The 23,335-nt window shown below is 38.5% G+C and overlaps 1 long non-coding RNA gene across 1 annotated transcript; it reads left to right on the top strand.

The window, feature by feature from the left end:
• The first annotated feature begins 159 nt into the window (after positions 1-159).
• On the top strand, positions 160-16,799 carry LOC124099406 (uncharacterized). Its single transcript, XR_006853939.2, has 3 exons — positions 160-969; positions 10,301-10,386; positions 12,434-16,799. It is a non-coding gene; the product is annotated as an uncharacterized LOC124099406 (long non-coding RNA).
• Positions 16,800-23,335: the final 6,536 nt, after the last annotated feature.

Below are 23,335 nucleotides of genomic sequence, written 5' to 3'. Positions count from 1 at the left end.
TTCACTCTTTAATCCTAATTCCCTCTACGAAAGTCTATCACAACTCCCCCGCTACCGTGGACTCTTCCGACCTGGATTGTCCAATGATACGCCTTTCCTGGCACTGCGCAGGCGTTTTCTGGGCTCATGCCAGGAGTTGTGGACTTCCGGTTCCCTAGAGTTAGTGGCTTTTGGATCCGGCACACCTCGCTGCGTTTATGCTGGGCACCGAAGCCCCGCAGTTGTCTGCTGCTTGGTGAAGTCCTCGCTAGATCATTAGCTCCAAATGAGAGCAGAGATCTTATGTGATGTATGTGCTGCCGTTATCTTCCAGAACAGGCCAGAGACACTCTTAGCTGGGTCCACCACCTGAGGGGATCATCTTGAAGTAAGGTCCCTGCTCTCATGGAAATTGCATCCTATTGGGGTTACAACGAAAATTAAGCAAAACGGCTATAGTTTTCACGTGTTTTGAATAATAGGATTGCGAGAGACGACTCAGCGGAAACTCGCATGTTGAGAGTGCAGTCATGTGATCAACTGGGCACAGAGTTCACTACACTCTGTGCATATAAACTAAGGAGGTGCCTTATGCTGGGCACTGCGCTAAAGGAGGAAGGCGTGGTTTCTGCTCCCAGGGCACTGGTCTAGTACCCTGCTCGCCAGGTTGAGTGATTGGTAAACGAACTCTCAGCATCAATACCTTTGGGAGTTTTTTGCAAGTGCAAAGTATCCAGTTTCTCAGATTGGATTCCTGTCAAGTGTTTTTACCTTTATCTATGCACTTTACTTTCAGAAGGTCTGGTGGTGGAAATATTACAAGGCATAGGTAAACGTATCACCTTTGGCTTGTGCCTTTTTTGCTCCAAGCCTGCTACTGTCTTTAATTCTAACAAGCTTGTAAGATGCACTATAGAACCTGAAGCCAACTCAATTTTTGTGCCGTCAGCGGACAACCCTGACCCAGTCCATACCATAGAGGCTCACCAGGTGTGGTGCATGAGATTTTAAATTGGTATATGAATGAATATTGTTTTGTTTTAATGGTTACATGGGCTTTTTTATACCTTTATTAATGAAAATATCTAATTCTCAGAAATAAATTTTAAATTGGGTTAAGAATCAAAATAAATGTTACTTGCAAATCATTAATGACTATAACAATAAATAGTAGAAAACAAAGTTAGTTTAAAAAAAAAAACCACTTTATTTTATGTGGTGCTGAGGATCGAACCCAGTGCCTCACATGTGCTAGGCAAGTGCTCTACCACTGAGCCACAACCCCAGCCCTAATGGTTACATGTTTGATTATGGCAAGCAATCCTAGTGATGAATAGCCTTCTTTAAATGCATTTGTAAAAAAATGAAAATTGGTTTAAGAAAGTTTAATTAACTTTTGGTGTAAGATATGGAGGTATATAACATAAATCATGGATGTATTTATACCAGTGAGTGAAATTTGGGAAACATTGTTCTGATCAAGTCACCTGTCTGGTTAAAATTCTTCAATGACTTACCCATGTTTTTTAGGATAAATTTCAAATTCATTAATAGCATGCAAAGCTCTGTTACCACTGCTCCCAAATTAGCTATACCCCTGAGAGTCCAATTATTAGAACTTCATCATCCAGCAGTTCAAGTCAGGCGGGAGGGACACACAGATCCCTATGTGTTCGTGTACATGTGTGTGTGCATTCACATACACCTGTTTAGAAGAGTTACACCACCATCCACATACCAGAATGTAAACTGTGACCCAAATATCTGAAAGGAGGAGCATTCTGTTCAAAATGTAGAATTTTAAACATAATAATTCATGATTTCAGCTACATAAATCAAAATCCTGTCTATACAGTGTTTTGGAACATTGCAAAATTTCCTATTAAACTTTCAACTATACAGTAGGGTGCCATCTTGTTGACAGATATGCCACTTCAACATCATTGTTGTGCTCTACTCAATTTCATGACTGTTGCTCATGTGGAGGTCTCTGCAACTCTAGCATTTTACTGAAGAAGCAAATAAGAGTTCTTGAAATTGTTTCTGCATAGGAGATTACTGAAAGTCCTGAGAGGAAACAGTCAAGAAGAAACCATACATACATGGAAGGCCAGATCAATGCATTGCTGGAAAGTTCTGCTAGTTCTATTATTGTGAAGACCAATATGACCCAACGAGCCCAACACCTACCTCTGTGTGTGTGTGTGTGTGTGAGTGTGTGTGTGCACCTGCGCACGCATATGTGTATGAATGTGTGAATCCTTGTTCGTGCATGTTTGTGGAACCAAGAATGTAAAAAGAAATGAGGTGGGCTGGGGATGTGGCTCAAGCCGTAGCGCGCTACCCTGGCATGTGTGCGGCCCGGGTTGGATCCTCAGCACCACATACAAAGATGTTGTGTCCGCCGAAAACTAATAAATATTAAAGTTCTCTCTTTCTTTCTTAAAAAAAAAAAAAAAAAAGGAGGTGAGAGTGGAGGCAAAATAAACCACAGGAAAGTGGTTTGGGAACAACATTGTCTTGTCAGCTTAGAGTCAAAGGCATTAATCATGACTCCTCCTAGACTCTTAAATGTTTAAGATGGCATAAACCGTATTTTTGACACCTCAGTTAAGTGGTCAAAGTCTGCCAAAGCTCCTTTAGTAAATGATTATTTCCCCATTTTCTCTTGGATCTGTACATTTCCTATGAGCAGAAAAACACATTTCTTTTGTCTTAAAAACTATTTTCACCTTTCTTTTGGTTCTAGTGAGTTTGATATGCACTTCTTTGCTTGATGTCAGATATGAAGGAATACAGAATACATGAGATCACATGTGTCATAATACTGCAGAGATATGAAGGAAGCGACTTCAGGATTGACACCTTATTGAGAATGAGCATTTGGAGCTAGTCTAGGAGATGTCCATGTTCTAGTTCTTACAATGTGCAGATTCGTTTAAGAAAATTGATTCACTTAGTTGAATAGTGAGATAACATTTCTAAAAAATATTCTTAATTATTTTTAAAAATTAATTTTGATAGCATCCATTATCTTTCAGAGTTTTGTATATATTATTTCAAGCTCTCCTAGTTTTTAAGGGTCTGGCTTGAAAAATCAGCTAAAATCATTTTTGTTTACTTCTAAATATGACCAGTCATTTTTTCTAGCTGCTTTTAAAATTCTGGTTTTTTTGTTTGTTTGTTTGTTTTTTGTAGATTAGGCATTTGGCATATATATATATATATATATATATATATATATATATGCCAAATGCCTAATCTATACAATATATATATATATATATATATATACACACACACACACACACATATATAGTATTCACACATATATGTTTGTGTGGGTGTATATAATATATATAATATATATAATATTATATATATATATATATTATATTCAATTTTACATGGACACAATATCCTTATTTATTTATTTTTATGTGGTCCTGAGAATTGAACCCAGTTTCTCAAATGTGTGAGGCAGGCACTCTACCACTGAGTTAGAGCCCCAGCCTCAAGGTTAGGCATTTTTACAATCATGTGCCTTGGAATGGATTTGTTATAATTTTGTATATTCGAAGTCCTGTATGCCTCCTGAATTTGATTTTCCATTTAATTTTTAAAACTTGAGAATTTTTCTCTTATTATCACATAGAAAATGTATTGCATTTCTTTAATTTGTACCTTAGAGCTCCTATAAATCCTAGATTTGAACTTTTAGTACTACCCCATATTTTTTGAAATTCTGCTTATATTCTCTTAACATTTTTTCTCTTGCCAAGATTATTTTTATTGCCTTGGTTACCTCAATATATATTTTTCAAATGACCTAGTCTGTTGGTTATGCTTTCTATTGAATTTTTAATTTGGTTTATTGATTCTTCAATTACAAGAAGTTCCAATTGATTCTTCCTCAAAATCTGTATTTCCTTCTTGACAAGACCTTTCACTTCTTATATTTTCTCTCTGATTCCAATCCTTACATCATTTTTTTTACCTCTTAGATCATCTTGTCTATGAATTTTCTAAATTCATTCCTTGATATTTCCTGTACTGTAGTATCAGTGGAGTCTAATGTTAAATTATTCTGTTTTGTTTTGGATGTTTTTATCTCTTTTTTTATTGTTTAAGTGTCTATCCATATCTACAAATGGATCTGAAGCAGTGGGGTTTTTACTCTACCAGCTTTTATCCTGTAGGTTTCCAGTGCCTCAGAGATTAGGGGGAGTCAAATAACTGCAAAAACCTATGCATATAACACATAGGATTAAATTAAGTACTTAGTTCCTGTTATGACATCTACAATGTTGATTGACACCATAAACATAAATTGTAGGGTAAACAATTTCTATCAGTAAAGATAGTGGTTAATCATGAATTTTGTTCATTGTAAACTCAAACAATTGGTATTACCTATGAGTTCCAGTGTTTTAACTGCTTCTAGAGAATTAGTGGTGGGGTCTGACATTTTACAAACTAACCAGTGGTAAGAGAAGTTAAAAATAGTGGTAAATAAGAGGAAAGAAGAAGAAGATATCAGGAAGACAAAGATTTGCAATTTCAAAATAGGGCTGATCTATAGACAACATAGGGTGCATTGTTTATGAGGAGGAAGAAAAGAAATAAAAGTAAAAGAAAAAATAGAGGAAGAGTGAAAGGGAGAACATGAGTCTGGCTTCTTGGTGTATCTTCTATTAATTTATAAATTTTTAAATTAATGCATTATAGACATACACAACATTTAAATTCACCTGCTTTATTCATAGATTTACAGAGAGAGTTTGGTTTGTTTCATTCTACTGTTCATCCCTCTGTCCTCCCTGCCTTCCCTATAACCCCTTCCACAGATATCTCTGCTATTTGTGTTGGATTCTCCCCTTTTTCATTATGTGGTCAAGTATTCACATATGAGGGGAAACATTCGACCCTTGGCTTTCTGAGTGTGGCTTATTTCACTTAGAATTGTGTTCTCATTTCATCAATTTTCCACCTAGTGCCATCATTTAATTCTTAATGACTAAGTAAAACTCTATTGTGTATATACACCAGGTATTCTTTATTCATTAGTCTGTTGATGAGTATGTTAGCTGGTGCTGTAGTTAGGTTATTACGAATTGTGTTGCTATAAGCACTGATGTACCTGTGTTTCTATAGTATGCTGATTTCAGACATTTGGATATTCACCAAGGAATGGGACAACCAGGTCAGATGGTGGTTGTATTCCAAATTTTGAAAGGGATATTCATACAGTTTTACAGGATGGCTGTACTAATTTGCAGTCCTATCAACACTGCATTAGTGTAAATTTCACCACATATTATTCTTTAAAAAAAATTCTTTTCAGCAAAGTGTATTTTGACATATTATACATACATGGACTATAACTTTCCATTCTTGTGCTATATATACTGTGGAGTTACACAGGTTGTGTATTCATATAAGAACAGGAAAGTTATGTTTGTTTCATTCTACTGTTTTTCCTATTCCGATTTCCTCCTTTCCCTTTATCCTACTATGTCTAATCCAATAAGCTTTATTATTCCTTTCCACCTAAATGTTCTCTCTGATGTGTGGATCCCCCCACATTACTCTTGATAATTGATATTTTGAGTTCAGTGAGATAAAATCTCCATGTAGTTCTTTTTGAATCTAATAGTTTTATTGAAGTATAGGGAAAGAGTGAGGGCACAATAATAACAGACTTTGTCTTCCTTGTAGTTTTGATTTGCATTTCCCTGATTCCTAGAGATGTTGAACATATATATGCCACTTGTATTTCTTCTTTTAAGTAATGTCTTGTTTAGATTTTGTGCCCAATTAGTAATTGGGGGTTTCATTTTTTAAGTCTTTTTTTTAAATTCTGTACATTAATTTTCTGAGATTCAGATGAAAAATATTTTCTCATATTGGTAGGCTCTCTGTTTACATTCTTGTTTCCTTTGTTGTGCAGAAGTTTTGAAATTTGATTTTATTTCACTTATTTACTCTTAGTTTTATTTCTTGTGCTTTAGAAGTCTTGTTAAGAAAGTTGATAATTTTGTCAATAATTTGGAGTGTTGGGCCTACATTTTCTTTAAGCAACTGTAGAGTATCTGGTTTAATTCCTAGGTCTTTGAACCCCTTGGAGTTGGCTTTTTTGCAGGGTGAGACAGATAAAATTTTATGTTTTTCTACATATGAATATCCAGTTTTTATAGCAGCACTTGTAAAAAAAAGTTTCTGTTTTTCTTCCAACATATATTTTGGCCCCTTTGTTGCAAATCAGGCACTGTATCTTTGTGGATCTGTCTGTATTTTCTATTCCATTGGTCTTCAGGTATATTTTGGTGCCAACATAAACCTGTTTTTTTATAAAGCTCTGTGACATAATTGGATATCTGGTACTGTGAAGCTCTCAGCATCACTCTTCTGGTTCAGAATACATTTGGCTATTCTATTTCACTTCTGGGTCAAGAAGAATTTGAGAAATGTGTTTTGTCTGTGTGTTGTGAAGGATCTCATTAATATTTTGATTGGGATTGTACTGAGTCTGTTCACTGGTTAAGGTAGTATGATCATTTAGATAATACTAATTTTGTTTATTCAAGAACATTAGAAGTATTTCCACTTCTAAAGGTTGTCTTCAACTTGTTTCTATTTACCATTTTATAATTTTCATTGTTGAAGATTTTTATCTCCTAGGTTAAGTATTTTACCAAATATTTTTTTTTTTAGGGTTTTGTGAATAAAATATTCTCCCCAATTGTTTTGAAGCAGGTTTGTTTTTGCAATATAGGAATGCAATTGATTTATGTATTATGTTCTTGTATCATCTCCTTTGGTAGATTTGTTATCAACATTATAGATTTTCTGATGGAGCATTTTAAATCATCTAAGTAAAATGTTCATGTCATCAGTACACAGAGGCAACAGGACTTCTTCTTTCCTATGTGTATGCCATTAGATTTCTTCTCTTGCCTGTTTGCTTTGGCTAGGGATTCAAGGAGTGGTGAAAGTTTACTTCCTTGTTTTGTTTTTATTTTTAGAAAAAAAAATTCAACTTTTTTTATTCAGTTTGATGTTGGCATTTGGTTTCTTACCTTGACAGTCCCTAGTTCCATCAATTTACTGGAAAATGCCTTAATTTGACTTTTCTTTAAGGCTGAGTAATTTTCCATTATATATCCACATATTCTTTTGGATATTTGATTTTAAGAGAGACTAGGGTGAAGGGTCAGGAGCTTCGAAGAGAAAAGTTATTGGTATGGTTCTGCAATTCCCAGGTGTCTTCATGGAGAATAAAATTGATGCTTCCACCCCAGGCCATCTGTTCAAGACTAGAACAGTGTATCTCAAATAGGGTGCATGACAGTCAATTGGAGAGCTCACTCAAACTCAGACTTCTGGGCCTCAACTCAGAGTGTCTGACTCAGGCGCCAGGGGTGGGCCTGAGCTTCTGTATTTCTTATAAGTCCCCAGGGTTTGCTAATGTTCCTGGTCTAAACACTTCGAACTGATGGTCCTTGTCTAGAAATTTCGGGGGCAATGAAGGTGACATAAGGTCCTCTTTGGGTGCAGTCTTCACCTTCTTTACCTGCCTCTTTTCCCAGTGCCCTACCTGTAGCTTCTACTTAGATTACACCTGCATATGTTCATGATAAAATGGGGCGCTTGGGATCCTCCATTCTCATGGGCCTTTCTCATTTGCAGACCTTTTCCCTGAAGACTGCAAGCCCTACCTCTGTACTTCAACAATTGTCTATATATTATTTTTAGAATCTCATCTTTTGGATTGTTGATTTCCATGTGAATTTCAGAATATCATTTACTCTTAGAATTCCATACTGAGTTTTCATGATATTTTATCCAGATCTTTGTGGACACAGGATGTTGCTGACCACGTGGAATTCCTCTTTTTCCCTTTGATGACAGGAAGCTACCAGTCTGGGACTAACCCCTCTACTGAGTGTTAAGGGGGAGCCAAACATATGGGCCCTACTCTGAAAAATAATACTTACTGGGTGTCTTAAAGAATCTGCAGTATGTATACGGGGTAAAAATGGGAGTTCATAATCTGCTTGAATCAAATGTATGAAATATGATATGTCAAGAACTTTGTAATGTTTTGAACAACTAATAATAAAAAAATAAATAAAAGAAAAAATAAAAAAGATTAAAAAACTAATGTAATTTAAAAAAAATAAAACTCAAAAGTAATCCACTGAAAAAAAAATCAAGTTACTGTAACACAGTTGTGGAGTCTAGGAGTCCAAACTGAATTATTATAAGGTATATGCTCTGAAAAGTCTAGGGAAATTTTTCCTTAATTCCTCTAGCTTTCAGTGGTTGTGGGGAATACTTGGCATACCTTCACATGTGCACTCATCTCTCCTTTTTCGGTCACCATTATCACATGGTGTTCTCTCTGCACAAGTATACTTGTCCAAATTTTCCTCTTCTAAGGTGATGAGTCATCAGATTATAGCCCACTCTAATTGACTATGGCCTCATATAACATTTTCATGCACAAAAACCTCATTTTCAGATGATGTAATAAGCTGATGTGCTGGGATGTGTTGACAATTTAACCCAGAGCATGTACTGAGCACTTAATGTGCGCTATTTCCTGTATTTCTCATGGCAGCACTGTGAGGTACACACAGGCATCACTCACACTGAATAAACTAGGATATGAAACTCAGTAAAGTTGTCGTCCAGATAGAAGCACATGGAACCCACAAGATTGTAGTCACAGTGTAGCTGTAGCATGGGTCCACCTGTCCCTTGAAAGAATAATTCTGTACCCCCTGCATCTCTGTAGACATGATACTGCTTCCCAGAAATGGTCCTAGAGTACTACAAAAGACTCCAAATCTTTTTAGTAGCTGCCTCTTTGAGAATCTTAGAGCAGGAATTGATGCAAAAAATCAAATTGCTCTAAACGTCCTCATCATGTATCCCCAAAGTTACAACATTACTCTTCTAAATTTAGATTACTAGAATTTCATTGAACATCCTATACAGGTTTATAGTATGAAATTTTTAAATTAATTTTCTTCACTATTTTTAGATATATAAATGACAGAAGAGTGAATTCTGAAATACTATATATACATAGAATATAGCATATAACTTATTCTAATAAGGATCCTATTCTTATGGTTGTATATGATATGCGGTTTCACTGTGTGTATATTCATAGATGAACATAGGAAAGTTATGTTTGATTCATTCTGTCTTTTCTATTCCCATTTCTCCGCCTTCCTTTTATTTCCCCTTTGTCTAATTCAATCAACTTTTCTCACATCCTTGTCAACATGTTCTATTACTTGTACTCTTGATAATTGCCATTCCAACTGGAGTGAGATGGAATGGCAGTGTAGTTTTAATTTGCATTTCTCTAATTTGTAGTGATGTTGAACATTTATTTCATATATTTGTTGGCCATTTGCATTTCTTTTATGATGTGCCTGTTCATTTCCTTTGCCCATTTGGTGATTGGAATACTTGTTTGTACTGTGTTAAGTTTTATGATTTCTTTATATATCCTGGAGATGAACGCTAAACCTGATGTGCAGGTGCAACAGTTTTTCTCCCATTGTAAGTTCTCTTCACATGCTTTATTGTTTTCTTTTCTGTGAAGAAGATTTCTAGATGGGAAACTCATGTAACTCTTGAAGCAATTCAATGATAAGTGAAATATGGAAACCAAAATATAACTTACATGTGTGTCATGCTCATTTAAAGAGCCATAATACATTCAAGAGATAAAGGCAGTGATAATCCTATTTAAAATCATGAATGTAGGTTCACAAAATATAGGCCCTTTAACCAAATCCCAGTGTCAGTAAGTCATAGAGTACAGATAGAAACCTAGTTCTCCTCTGTTATTTGTGTTTTACCTGAGGCAATCTGCAGTAACAGGCCCAACAATCTAATAAATTCAGTTTGTTTGAATAGACATAATAAGACCTTCTTATTAAAACCCATCAGTCAAGATAATATGATGGTTTAACATTATGTCCTCTTTGCCAGTGTTATATGTTGATGATTTAAAATATTGTTTAGCATTCATCACAGATTTTCTAAACACAGAAATGTGGGTGGGTAAAGTAGGGGCAGAAGCTCTGCTAATGATCATATAAAATAACAAATTGATTCATTCAAAAGTTGACAGATGTTGCTGAAGAGTGTTAGAACAATCAGTGAAAGAAGCTCAAAAAACTCAGTGAGAAGTAAGCCTGTATTCTCATTTCAATTGATACATATATATATAAATGTATTAATACAAACTGCCATTTGTTTTGCCTGCTTTATTTCCCCTTGTATTTCTTTACTTCAGAAGAAAAGAATAAAGGACAAAATGCATAAAAGTACACAGGAACAGATAAGAGAAGCAAAATCCTTAGATGACAGGCATATGGAAAAGTAAGTAAAAAGGGTCTTCTTTCCTGTACCTTATACCTAGGAATAATTTTATTGTGCTTCAGAGTAACAGATTTATAACTAGACAGGGCTCTTCTGTGAATTTCTCCACTGATTAACTTTCTAAATGATCACTAAATTTAATAGAGCTCAATCAGGGGGTACTTCAATATAGTTAGGCACATGCAGTGCCTTCTAGATTAAAAAAAAAAAAAAAACACATAAGAGCTTAGGAGATAGTTAAAGCACCACTATGTGAATTGGCCAAGATCATTAATTTAGATCACATGGTGAAAACAAAGCTTGTGTCCTGGAGGCACCTGACCTTTGTACAACAGCTGGCAAATAGTTTCCTCCTAAGAGTTGAAAGAATGTTGGGAGTTCATTTTGAAGTGTGAGGTTTCAGATTAGTTGGTATAATAATCTGTTGTTTCAAGAAGATAAAGATGGTCTGCTTCTGCACCCTGGAGGTGGTGCATCAAGAGTTATGTGGGCTCATGATTCTTTACGCTCTTTACAAAATGTGTGGGCACTTTGTAAGCCTTTTGAAAACTTATGGAAGTAAATACCATGCCTTACTGTACCTTTTGATTACTAGCACCCTGCAGAGTTGCTACAGGTGTAAGCCCTCCATTATCAGTGTTTCTTCACAAACCACTATCTGTATAAAAAGGGTTACTCTGAAAATAGAATAATTTGTTGAAACAGGAGCCTTTAGACATGATGTAACAGGCAGTTTAAAAAAAAAGAATTTGGAGTCATCATCAGTGATAGAGAAGACTTGCAGACTCCAGGTGTTACCAGACCCAAGTCCAGGCACCTCATCACTGGAAAACCAGTAGTCAAAAGATGTGAATTAGTGGGAAAGAAATCAGGTTTACTGAAGGTCCAGCACACTGGGGGATTGTGGGGCTGTCATCTTCATAGTGCCCTCCTGGGGATCTCAGGGACACAAAGGGTTTTTATAAGGACAGAAAGATGGGACTGTGAGATACTGGGAGGGAAGGTTTCTCTTAGCAGGATTTTTTTTTCATCCAGGGTGTGTCTTCTTTTCTTCATTTTTGAATGGACCATCACAATGGAGCTTGACTTTCTGGGGCTAGTACCTGTACTTTCTTTAAATAGACAAATTTATTTCTGCATGTAAAAAGTCACAGAAATTTACTTGCTTTGTGTTGATATATAACTAAAGACTAAGAAGAGGCATGACACATTTGATTTTATCTGAGGATCACCAGATGTTATGGGTTTTTTAAAGGTGGTTATTTAATTAGAGTGCCATGTGAGGGACAGATAAGCCTACTAGAGTGTAGGCGGTCATTGTTTGTGGTGATGGTAAGATCATCGATGTCTGCCCTTCCCTTCTCAGGCTGACTGCTCAGATAGAACCTTCCATCAAATACTCACTCTCCCTTCTTCTTCCTCCCTTTCTTCTTCTGGGAGAGAGATGCTAGTCTACATAGTAGAAAAACAAGACAAAAAAATTACAATAAAGATTGTCCTGAGTTTATGAAATGTATCATTTTGTTATCTTCCATTTGCAAATCACAGAAAATCCAATTAAAACAGGTTCAGAAAAACAAGAAGGAATAATATTTTGTATAGCTGAAGTATTCAGGGGAAGAGTGGACTGCAGATCCAGTAGCATCTAGGGACTCATCAGCGTACAATTTCTCTTCACTTTCATTTTTGCCTTCTGCCGTGTGTGTCCCATGGTCAGACAGGCTCTTCCCTCATGGAAGCAGCTCCAGCCTCACGTCCCTCTGGGTTTAGAGCCAGAAGAACAGAACTATCCTCAGGGAGTTATCCAGGCCTAGATGTGTTCTAATCTTATCCTGAGTGGAAGTGGAGGGGGCCTGGGTCTTCTGGACTCAGTCCTTCTTAGGCACTTATCTGCAGAAATGGCAGTGCACACAGTGGCAAGGTGACTAGCAAGTCCACTGCAGTACTCATGGACAGGGGGGAGGCTGTCACTGCCAGCCTGGGAAGCAGCAGGTGAGAGGAGGAGGTGCTGTGTTCAACTGATGGCAGGTTTTTCATATGTCTCCAGGAAACCATTTCAGGGCTTTGGACTGATAGCACTGGGGAGAACAGAAACTTGGTGAAGCCTCTTACAGACCTTCAGGTGGACGAGCAGACCCAGCACAAAACCTACTCCTGCTGTGAACTTCACCTTCCATTAGATTTGTGCATGGCAGTGCCACTCTTCAAGGCCACTGAGCTTATTTTCTGTGGGCTCTGAGGTCACATGGCCATTCCCCTAAAAACTCCTCTGGTTGGAATTGTGTGGCTGACTCACTATCTTTCTCCTCCTCAATACCCATGATGCATTATGTACAGAGGATTTGCAAATGTGAAAATATGTGCAGACACCATGGAGAGCAGTGTGAAGGTTCTTTGGAAGAATAAAAATAGAACAACCATATGGCCCAGAAAGACCTCTTTTGTGTACATTTAAAAGAAATGAAATCAGCATGTGGAAGAGATATCTGTACTCATGGGTTTGCTGCAACACCCTTCACAATAGGAAGGGACAGAATCCATCTTAATTTCCTGTGGGTGAATGGATGGATGGATAAGCAAATTGGCAGGTGGCCTGTGGAATATTATTCAACCAAGAAAGTAAGGAGAAGCCAGCACTTTCAGTAACTGGAGTGATGCTAGAGGACACTGTGCTGAATTACATAAGCCAGGCACAGAGAAATCTGGCACAACCTCACTTACATGGGCAATCTAAAAATGTAAACTTATAGAGGCTGAGAATAAAGGGTGGTCAACAGGGGTGAGGGTGAAAAATAGGTGTTGGTCAAAGCTACATGGGCACATGTATGCCAGGTGAGTGAGACCTAGAGATCTGCACATGTAGTTAAGAATGTGGTCTTTTGCCCTTTAAAACCTGTTCAGAGGACAGCTCTCTGGTTAAGTATTTTTGCATTACAAAGCAAAGCTCACAGGGGAGCATGAGGAAATGGCAGGAGGACTTGTGGCCCCAGGGTGTTCCAGGTGTGTGTAGTGGCCAGCCCACTGAGGTGCCATCAGATAGAAGGAATTATTTGTTTTTATTGTGCCTCCTACTAAGGAAGGGGTCATGAAGGGGCAGTGAAGGTGGCTTCTCCAGGGGCCAGGAGGCATCTCTTCCACCTGAGCTCCTAAGTGGACTCAGCTGCTCAGGCTGAACCCTTTCCACCTGCCCGCACCCTCCTCATTGCCTGCATCTGTGGGAGATGTGCTGCATGTGCACATAGATCTTTGGCCAAGGGGCAAGGACTGGGAATGTAGCCCTGCCCTGCTCTTCAGTCCACAATGGAATTTGAAGGAGGGTCCCAGGATTGGCTGCTGCCCTCCTCTTCTGCTCTGCTTTTCTGCTCTGTTCTACTTGTTTTTATCATAAGTAGATTAGTAACAAATCCCCTGGTTTTGGGTGTGTGTGTGTGTGTGTGTGTGTGTGTGTGTGTATGATAGAATGGCCTTAGGCCTGAGCCTAAGCAACTCTATTTTGAAAAACCTGAAGTTTCACCAGGCACACCCACAGGTCCCTCCAGTATGGCCTCAAACAATTTCTTTCCCTTACCCTGATAAAAAGAGTGAAGCCCCTGGCTGGCTGTCCTCACCTGATAAGAGGGAAAGGCAAGAAGATCAGGGTGAAGACCCAAAAACCAGATGTTTCTAACCCCAGGGCGAATGATGTCACTGAGAAATCTGGTGGTAGCTGATAAGGATTGAAAGGGAGGTAAAAAAAAAAAAACAAATTTAGTATAAGTGATAAAGCAAATGAACCGGGATTCAGCCAGCCAAAAAATGAAATCCCAGTGTCAATGGAGACCATCTGGATGTCTGGACTTTCCCCCTGTCTGGAGGTAACAAGGCTCTTTTTCCTTCCCAGTGAGTTGCTGCCAGACACAGCTAGTGAGGCGGGAGCAATATATCCCTGCTCAGAAATGACAACACCATCCCACAGCACAGCACCACTGGGGACTTGTGAAGCTATAATGAGGCACCTCTGCCCCTCAGTTGAGGGTGTTTCTAGTGGAAGTGCAGTGGGCAGTTTGAACTCCACCCAAATCTATCAGTGATGAGCTTGCATTGAGAAAGCTGGACTTCCTCCTCCATTGGGTGAAAATGGAATGTGCCTCTCACCTCCCAAAGGAGTGTTACCAATGCGACCAATGAAAAGAGAGGAAGTTGGTGCCTGCATCTTCATGATGGAGTGTTAACCCTCTGTTTTCTTCTAGAAGTTGCAAGGTTTCTATTCTAATTCCCAAGTTTTTGGTTCGTTTAGACTTGACTTTTGTGCAGGGTTAGACAGGGGTCTAGTTTCATTCTTCTACATATGCACATCCAGTTTTCCCAGCACCATTTATTCACGTGGACACAGAGGAATGGGCATGAGGGCTCACTGAAAGTGGAGTCCTCAGAACATGAGGTCCAGAGACAGCCCAGCCTCTGGAAGCACAGGCTGTACCTATAGCTTCAGGTGGGCACTGTACAGTGAGCCTGGAAGGATGGAGAGAGCAAACCTGTCACTGAGGGGCTTTCATGGCTCCTTATCCTGAAGAGCAAATCATGTATGAATTTTTGCAGAAAACCCTTATGTGTATGGTCAATATTATTATGTGCTGAGGCATCACCAAGAATAATGGGCATGTGAGAACAGAAAAGAATGGAGTCAGACTCCCTACATCACTTCATATACATACACACACACACACACACACACCCTCAAAATATATCACAGAACTCAATACAAAATTAAAATTACAGACTCCTAAAAAACAGGAATACGTTATTTTGGCCTTACATTTAGAAGTAGTTACTAATTTAAGGCACTAGCTATGCAATGAAAGAAGTAATAAGTAAATTAATCTTTATTGAAAATTATAGCTTTTGAGTATCAAAGAATGCACTAAAAATGAATTGACAACTCACAGAATGGAAGAAAATATTTGCAAATCATAGATTATAACTCAGAACTGATTGTTACCCCAAATATAGAAAGAACTGTTACAACTAAACAACAAAGAAAATCCAATAAAAAAGTATCCAAAGATTTGAATATGCACTTCTCTAAAGATCATTATGTTTGATAAGTAATCATTTATCATTTATCATTAAGGAATTGCAAATCAAAGTCATAACAAGAGAACACTTTATGAGTAGAAGGATGGCTACAATCAATGACATGGACAATAGCATATCTTCTCAGGGACAAGGATACACTGTGACCTGGTGAAGAAATGTAAAAGATGAGCCTGCTTTCTAGCACAGTCTGGAAACTCCTTCCATGTTAAACACAGACTTACTAAATGACCCAGCAATACCACTCCTAGGTGTACATCCAAGAGAAACAAAGTTATATGAGTGTTCACAGCAGCATTATTCAAATAGTCAAAAAGTACAAGTGACTAAGTCAACAAACAAAATAGTTTAATAAATAAGGCATATCCATCTAATGGAATGTTGTTCTGCAATAGAAAGGAATGGAGTACTGATGACATGCTATGACATGAATGAACCTTGAAAATATTATGCCAACTCAAAGAAGCCAGTCACAAAAAGACAGGGTCTCACTAAGTTGCTTAAGGCACTGATTTTATCCTTGATGAAGGAAGGGTCACTTGGCACTTTGTCCCCCCATACAGACAGCCACACACCTCTCCAGGCACAGTTAGAAACATGCTTACTGAAAAGTTCCTGGGAGAAGCCAGGTTTCACAGCATGCTTTGCATGGTCCTCTCCCAAGTTCCTTGATGCCACAATTCCTTTCAACACCTGTTTCTCTACTAGGTCCTCCAGACGGAAGGCAGCATCTTTTGGAATATTCCTTGTCATGCTATGCCATTACCCTGCCCAGACTTTTCCATTCCTGCCTTCCTCTGGACCTCACCAGAGAGCCACTTTCAAGGTTGCTCAGGGCAGAGCACACTACTCTCAGGGAGCATGCCCTGCAGCCTCAGAAGGTGCTCTCCTTAGAGGCATGGGATAATGGAAGAAAGGGGACTCAGGAAAAAGTGCATCATGTAATTTATATCAGGGAATTTTTCTATGGATACATAAAATATATTCATATCTTGAATAGAGGTTTACATGTTCCAAAGGAATTGTCATTTCTTATTTCCAGGAATCTGTCACTTTAAAACTCTAACAATAGGAGGCCATGTTTGTCATATTTTTGACCTTCATAAAGTTGTATGTTGAAAAAAAAAGTTGCATGTTGTCCTCTGACCCAATATTAATAGAGCTAATGCCATAATGACTCATTCAACCAAAATTTCAGGCAAGGATTTATGAACAGCATGCCATCACCAACCAAGCCCTCCCAAATGAATCCTCAAATGGACACCTCACCAGGCTGGATATCCCGGGATGTGGAACCATCTAAAACACCTATTGAAATTAGGCCACGTGCCATCCTTACTGAGAACCCACCTGTCTGTTTTCCTTTAGACCCACAGCACCCTCACTGGTACCCCTGAGTTGTTTATTTTCCATTTTACATGTTTGATTGTGGTTAAAATATACATGACATGAAATTTGCTATGTTAACCATTTTAAAAAATATGTTTTAGTTGTAGATAGACATAATACCTTTATTTTTTTATATGTGGTGCTGAGGCTCGAACCCAAGACATCACATGTTCTAGTGAGTGCTCTATCAATGAGTTACAAACACAGCCCTCATTTTTTTAACATACAATCCTTTTACTCAATATGAATACTCTCTAATCCATAGCATATTTGAGGAATATTGATATCCCTGAGTATATAAATTTATTTCAACAAAATTCTACCATACCCATTTCCTCTATTGTAGAAGAGTAGATGCTCGCCAAGTGCAAGGAAATATTTCAGGCCTTTGGTAAAACCACTATAGAATCAAAGAATCCCTGTAATGAATACAACATTAGAAAATAATTCAGGTCTAATTGTTATTGGTTATATATTTTTGGCTTGTGTTTGTTTAATAATGGAGATATTCTCATTTTCTTTTAGATTATTGTTAGTGGTTATTTGTTGAGAGCCACAGCCAAAGGGGCCCCAGCAAACTTCCAGCTGCCAGCAAACTTCCAGCTGCTGGCTGATGATTGGCTCACAGCGGCCCCAGCAACATCTAGCTGATTGGCTCCTCGGCCCCAGCAACATCTAGCTGATTGGCTCCTCTGCAGTGATGCTCATTGGGCTGTTTCCCTGCCCTTTCAGACCACGGAGCTGCTCATTGGGGGACTTTTTTGGCTCCGCCCATGTGTCCCAGCCAATCGGCCTCAAGAGCAGGAGGATTGTGGGAGGTGGAGAGAAGCTTGTGTGGGAGAGAGAGGCTTGTGGAAAGCCGGTGGTGGCAGTTGAGGCTCTGAGGGTTTTTCCTGAGAGGCTGTTTTGTTTGGCGTGTGTGGTTCTAAAATAAAGTTAGTTTCTTTTGACAAGTGGCTCCTGATTGTGCCCAGCCAGACTGCGGCATTTGGTGGCTCGCACGGGGAGCTACTGAGGGTAAGTGAAACTGCTCGCCGCTGAGGGCAGGGCGAGAGGATGGGTAGCCATTTTAAGATTCCTCTTTTATTTTGCTTCACTTTTGTTTTAAGTTGCCTATCCCTGGAGATGAGTGAGACGGAAGAAAAATCGCTCACGTCTGAGGAGAAACTATTTACGTCTGAGGAACAGATAGGGAGAAAGGACGGATGCACATGTCAGGAGGATAGAAAGGCTATAATGACTTTTTGTTGTTCCCTTTTTATTTCATTCTGTCTCGGTTTTGTTTGGCGTCATCTTGTTGGGTTGTATTATAGTAGAAATATGGGATCAGAAATTAGTAAAAAACAAACTGAAAGAGTGTTAAGTAAATTGTTAGAGGAAGGAGGCATCCCAGTAAAATCAAGAGCAGTCAGGGCATACGTTGATACAATACAAAAATGTAGCCCATGGCTTTTTAAGGAGGAGTTGTTAAATATATCACAATGGAATCATCATGGTGAAGATTTAAAAAGAATAGAAAAGAAAAGCCCAGGGACTCTGCCAGTTGGCACATTGCCATTGTGGACATTCGTATCTTGTTTGCTTAGTCCAAAGCCTTCAGTTCAGACAATGGTAGAGGAAGGAGAAGACATAATGATTCAAGTAAAAGAGAAGGTCTCTCAAGTTAGTCAGGCAGAGGAAAAGATTCAAGTAAAAGAGAAGGCCTCTCAAGCTAGTCAGACAGAGAAAGAAAGTGTAAAACAGAAAAAGCCATCAGGGGGAAAGTTACAACAGGAGACTGCTACTAACACCTTTCTATCACCAGAGGGTGTAAGTGTCCAACCAACAGCACCACCTCTACAGGAGACTGCTACTAACACCTTTCTATCACCAGAGGGCGTAAGTGTCCAACCAACAGCGCCACCTCCATATGCTGGGAGGCCCCCAACCCCCACAGTTGATAGTTGGGATCCTGAGACAAGATCTCAAATACTAACATGCCCTGTATTTGAGGCAGGAGGGCAGCGATTTTACCAAGTTTTAAATTTCAAAACAGTGAAGCAGCTAAAAGAGGCTGTAACAACCTATGGTCCTCAAGCACCCTTCACTGTAAGCATGGTCGAATCCATTAACAACTTGAACATGACGCCAGCAGATTGGGCTAATATGTGTAAAGCTGTGCTAAATGGAGGACAATACCTGTTATGGAAGGTTGCCAATGAGGAATTTTGCAAGGAGACGGCTAGGCGAAATGCAGCAGCTGGTTATCCTCAGAGAAATCTAGATATGTTGTTAGGAAAGGGACCTTATGAGGATCAGCAGCAACAAATTGCATATGATCCTGGCGTATACGCACAAATTGCTGCAGATGCAATTAAGGCATGGAAGACTTTACAAGGACATGGAGGTTTACAAGGTCAATTATCTAAGGTAATACAAGGAGTTAATGAACCTTATGCTGAATTTGTAGATAGGCTTATTCAAACAGCTACCAGAGTTTTTGGGAATACAGAACAAGCAATGCCATTACTAAAACACCTGGCTTATGAGCAAGCGAATCGTTGGTGCAGAGATATCATTAGACCATGGAAACATGAAGATTTAAACACATATATTAAATTATGTAGAGACATTAATGAACAAGAGCAAGTCGTGGCAGCTGCAGTCAAACAGGCTTTAGATGCCAGAGACATTAATGAACAAGGGCAAATTGTGGCAGCTGCAGTAAAACAGGCTTTAGATGCCAGGCCAAGAACATGCTACAATTGTGAACAAACAGGACATTTTAAAAGGAATTGCCCCATAGGAGGAGGGTTTAACAAAACTAGGTATCAAAGGAGTAGAATACCAGGTATTTGCCCACGATGCCGTAGAGGGAGACATTGGGCTAATGAATGCCGTTCTCAAACCACCATAGAGGGTACTCCATTATCAAAAAACGAACAAGGACCAGGTGTTTATCCACGATATCGTGGAGAAAGGCATCGGGCTCCATTGCCAAAAAATGGACAGGGGGGCCCAATGCTCCGGGGCCCCAAACCACAAATATACGGAGCACTGGAGGAACCCAGCAACCCCATCAGGGTAGTGCCCAGGACACATTGTCCATCAGATCCCTCATCAGACAAACCAGAGGGAGCACAGGGTTGGACATCTGCGCCTCCGCCAGAGCAGTACTAACTCCAGAGATGGGAGTTCAAATCATTCCCACAGGGGTGAAAGGACCTCTTCCCAAAGGAACAGTAGGCTTATTATTGGGACGCAGCTCTTCTACTCTAAAAGGACTTATGATAAGTCCTGGGGTAATTGATCCCGATTATGAAGGTGAAATAAAAATTATAGCCAGTTCTCCAAAGGGTATATCAGTAATTTCACCAGGAGATAGAATAGCACAGTTACTAATAATACCCAGCCTACATGATAAATTTTCCAGTCGTACTGTAGAAAGAGGTTCCAAGGGATTAGGCTCCACAGGTGTAGATTGGGCTATGCTTTCTTTAAATTTAGATTCTCGCCCCATGCTAAAACTAAATATTCAAGGACATGAATTTAATGGGCTACTGGATACAGGTGCAGACCTTAGCATCATCTCTCGTCAAGAATGGCCAAAACATTGGCCATTACAACAAGCCACTCAAACGCTTCGAGGCCTAGGAGTGGCGACTAATCCCCATAGAAGTGCAATGGTATTAGATTGGAAGGATCCTGAAGGATGTGAAGGAACTATACAGCCATATGTATTGGATCATCTTCCCGTAAATTTATGGGGACGAGATGTCCTAGATCAATTAGGTTTGACATTAACAAATAACATCAACCAAAATGCACCCACTATTATGACTAGACAAGGTTTTAGGAAAGGAAAAAGATTAGAAAAACAAGAACAAGGTATAGCAGCACCAATACAAATAGATCAAGGAACAGACAGACATGGGTTGGATTTTCAGAAAGGGCCACTGAGACAATAAAAATTACTTGGAAATCAGAAAGACCAGTATGGGTTCCTCAGTGGCCCCTGACTAAAGAAAAGATACAAGCAGCCCATGACCTGGTCAAACAACAATTAGCGGAAGGACATATACAACCTTCTGTATCTCCCCATAATACTCCCATTTTTGTCATCAAAAAGAAATCTGGTAAATGGAGATTATTGCAAGATTTAAGAGCCATTAATAATGAGATGGTTATTATGGGACCTGCTCAATCAGGGATTCCTCAGTTGTCTGCTTTGCCAAAAACCTGGTATGTTTTAGTTATAGATATTAAAGATTGTTTTTTTTTCAATTCCAATTCATCCTGAGGATAGTCCACGTTTTGCATTTACTATCCCTGCACTGAATCATGAAGGTCCTGATCAGAGATATGAATGGAAAGTACTCCCTCAAGGGATGGCTAACAGCCCAACTATGTGTCAAATTTATGTTAACAAAGTAATCCAGCCACTTAGAAATCAAAATCCTGAACTACAAATATTTCACTATATGGATGATGTATTATTAGCACACAAAGCTAAAAACACATTGCTAGAATGTTATGCCACACTTACAAACTTATTAAAAAATTATAATCTAGAGATAGCAATAGATAAAGTACAATTAAATTTTCCAATTAATTATTTAGGAGTTCTATTATCCTCAACCATGGTCCGTCCACCAAAAATTCAAATACGAGTAGATCAACTCAAATCACTTAATGACTTTCAAAAGTTATTAGGAGACATAAATTGGATAAGGCCTTATTTAGGTATACCAACAGGAGAGTTGGGACCTTTATTTGATATCCTAGAAGGTCCATCAGATCCAAATTCACCCCAAATGTTAACGCCTGAAGCAAGAAAGGCATTAAAAATCATTGAAACATATATGGAAAATATGCATTTGGATAGAATTGATATAAGTTTGCCTTTATTATTTATTGTACTACCAACAAAAAATATTCCTACAGGAGTATTTTGGCAAGAAGGTCCATTATTATGGATACATTTATCTTATTCTCCTAACACTATTCTTACTAGGTATCCTGAGGCTGTAGGACAATTAATACTCAAAGGAATAAAAGCAGCAAAGGGAGTGTTTGGAATTTCTCCCAATAAAATTATTACTCCATATACTATGAATCAAATTGATGAGTTAGCTAATGAGTTAAATACTTGGGCAATAATCATGTGCAAATCTAATGTTTCATTTGATAACCACTTACCATCTAATCCTTTATTGTCTTTTTGGTCATTGCATCCTGTAATTTTTCCAAAAATGACAAGAAAAACACCTATCATGAATGCTCCAAATATATTCACTGATGGGTCAAATAATGGTACAGCAGCAGTAGTTACCCCTGATCAAACTTTTACATTTTTAGTACCGAAACAATCAGCTCAAAACGTAGAGCTTAATGCAGTTTTACAAGCTTTTGTGATGTTTAAAGATTCTGTATTTAATTTATTTTCTGATAGTCAGTATGTAGTTAATGCTATAGTATCTCTTGAAGATGCTGGTAGGATTTCCCCTTCTTCTACTGTTTTCTCTTTGCTTTCCACTATACAAAGTCTAATCTGGGACAGAAAAGATCCATTCTTTATAGGACATATCAGGGCACATACAGGATTGCCTGGAGCCCTTAGTTTGGGCAATGATTTAGCAGATAAAACTACACATGACATACATATTTTCTCTACACTAGAAGAAGCTATAAATTTTCATAAAAAGTTCCATGTCAATGCTAATGCTTTACAAAAGCACTTTAAAATAACTAAGGAACAAGCTAGACAAATAATAAAACAATGTCAAAATTGTGTGACCTTTTTACCACAAGTTAATCTTGGAGTCAATCCTAGAGGATTGATACCTAACCATATTTGGCAGATGGACGTCACACACTTGCCAGAATTTGGAAAATTAAAATATTTGCATGTTACAATTGATACTTCTTCTGGATTTTTGATGGGCTCCCTTCATGCCGGAGAAAAAACTAAAGATGTTATAGCTCATTGCTTACAAAATTTTGCCACTGTGGGTGTTCCAAAACAGTTAAAAACAGATAATGCCCCTGGTTATACTTCTACCTCTTTTAAACAATTTTGCTCAACATTTGGCATTACTCATATAACAGGAATCCCATACAATCCACAGGGACAAGGCATAGTTGAAAGAGCTCATCAAACTATTAAAATGTACTTATTAAAGCAAAAAGAAGGAATTGGGAAGGGGTATATATTCCCCAAAGATAAACTTAAAATAACCCTTTTTACTCTAAACTTTTTAAATTTGGATTCATCAGGACTTAGTGCTGCGGAAAGGCATATGTGTCCAAAAAATGTACATAAGCCCAAGGTACTTTGGAAGGATATTCTAACAGGACAATGGAAAGGTCCTGACCCAGTGATTGTCTGGAGTCGGGGGTCTGTTTGTGTGTTTCCACAGGGAGAACAGCAGCCGATTTGGATTCCAGAGAGATTAACCAAGGTCCTGACCCAGTGATTGTCTGGAGTCAGGGGTCTGTTTATGTGTTT

Source organism: Marmota monax, unplaced genomic scaffold (genome assembly GCF_021218885.2).
Source record: "Marmota monax isolate L192 unplaced genomic scaffold, Marmota_monax_Labrador192_F-V1.1 WCK01_AAM20220418_F8-fsc00086, whole genome shotgun sequence".
Classification (NCBI taxonomy): domain Eukaryota; kingdom Metazoa; phylum Chordata; class Mammalia; order Rodentia; family Sciuridae; genus Marmota; species Marmota monax.
Note: the sequence above shows the minus strand (reverse complement) of the source record. Positions and strands in the feature narration are given on the sequence as shown.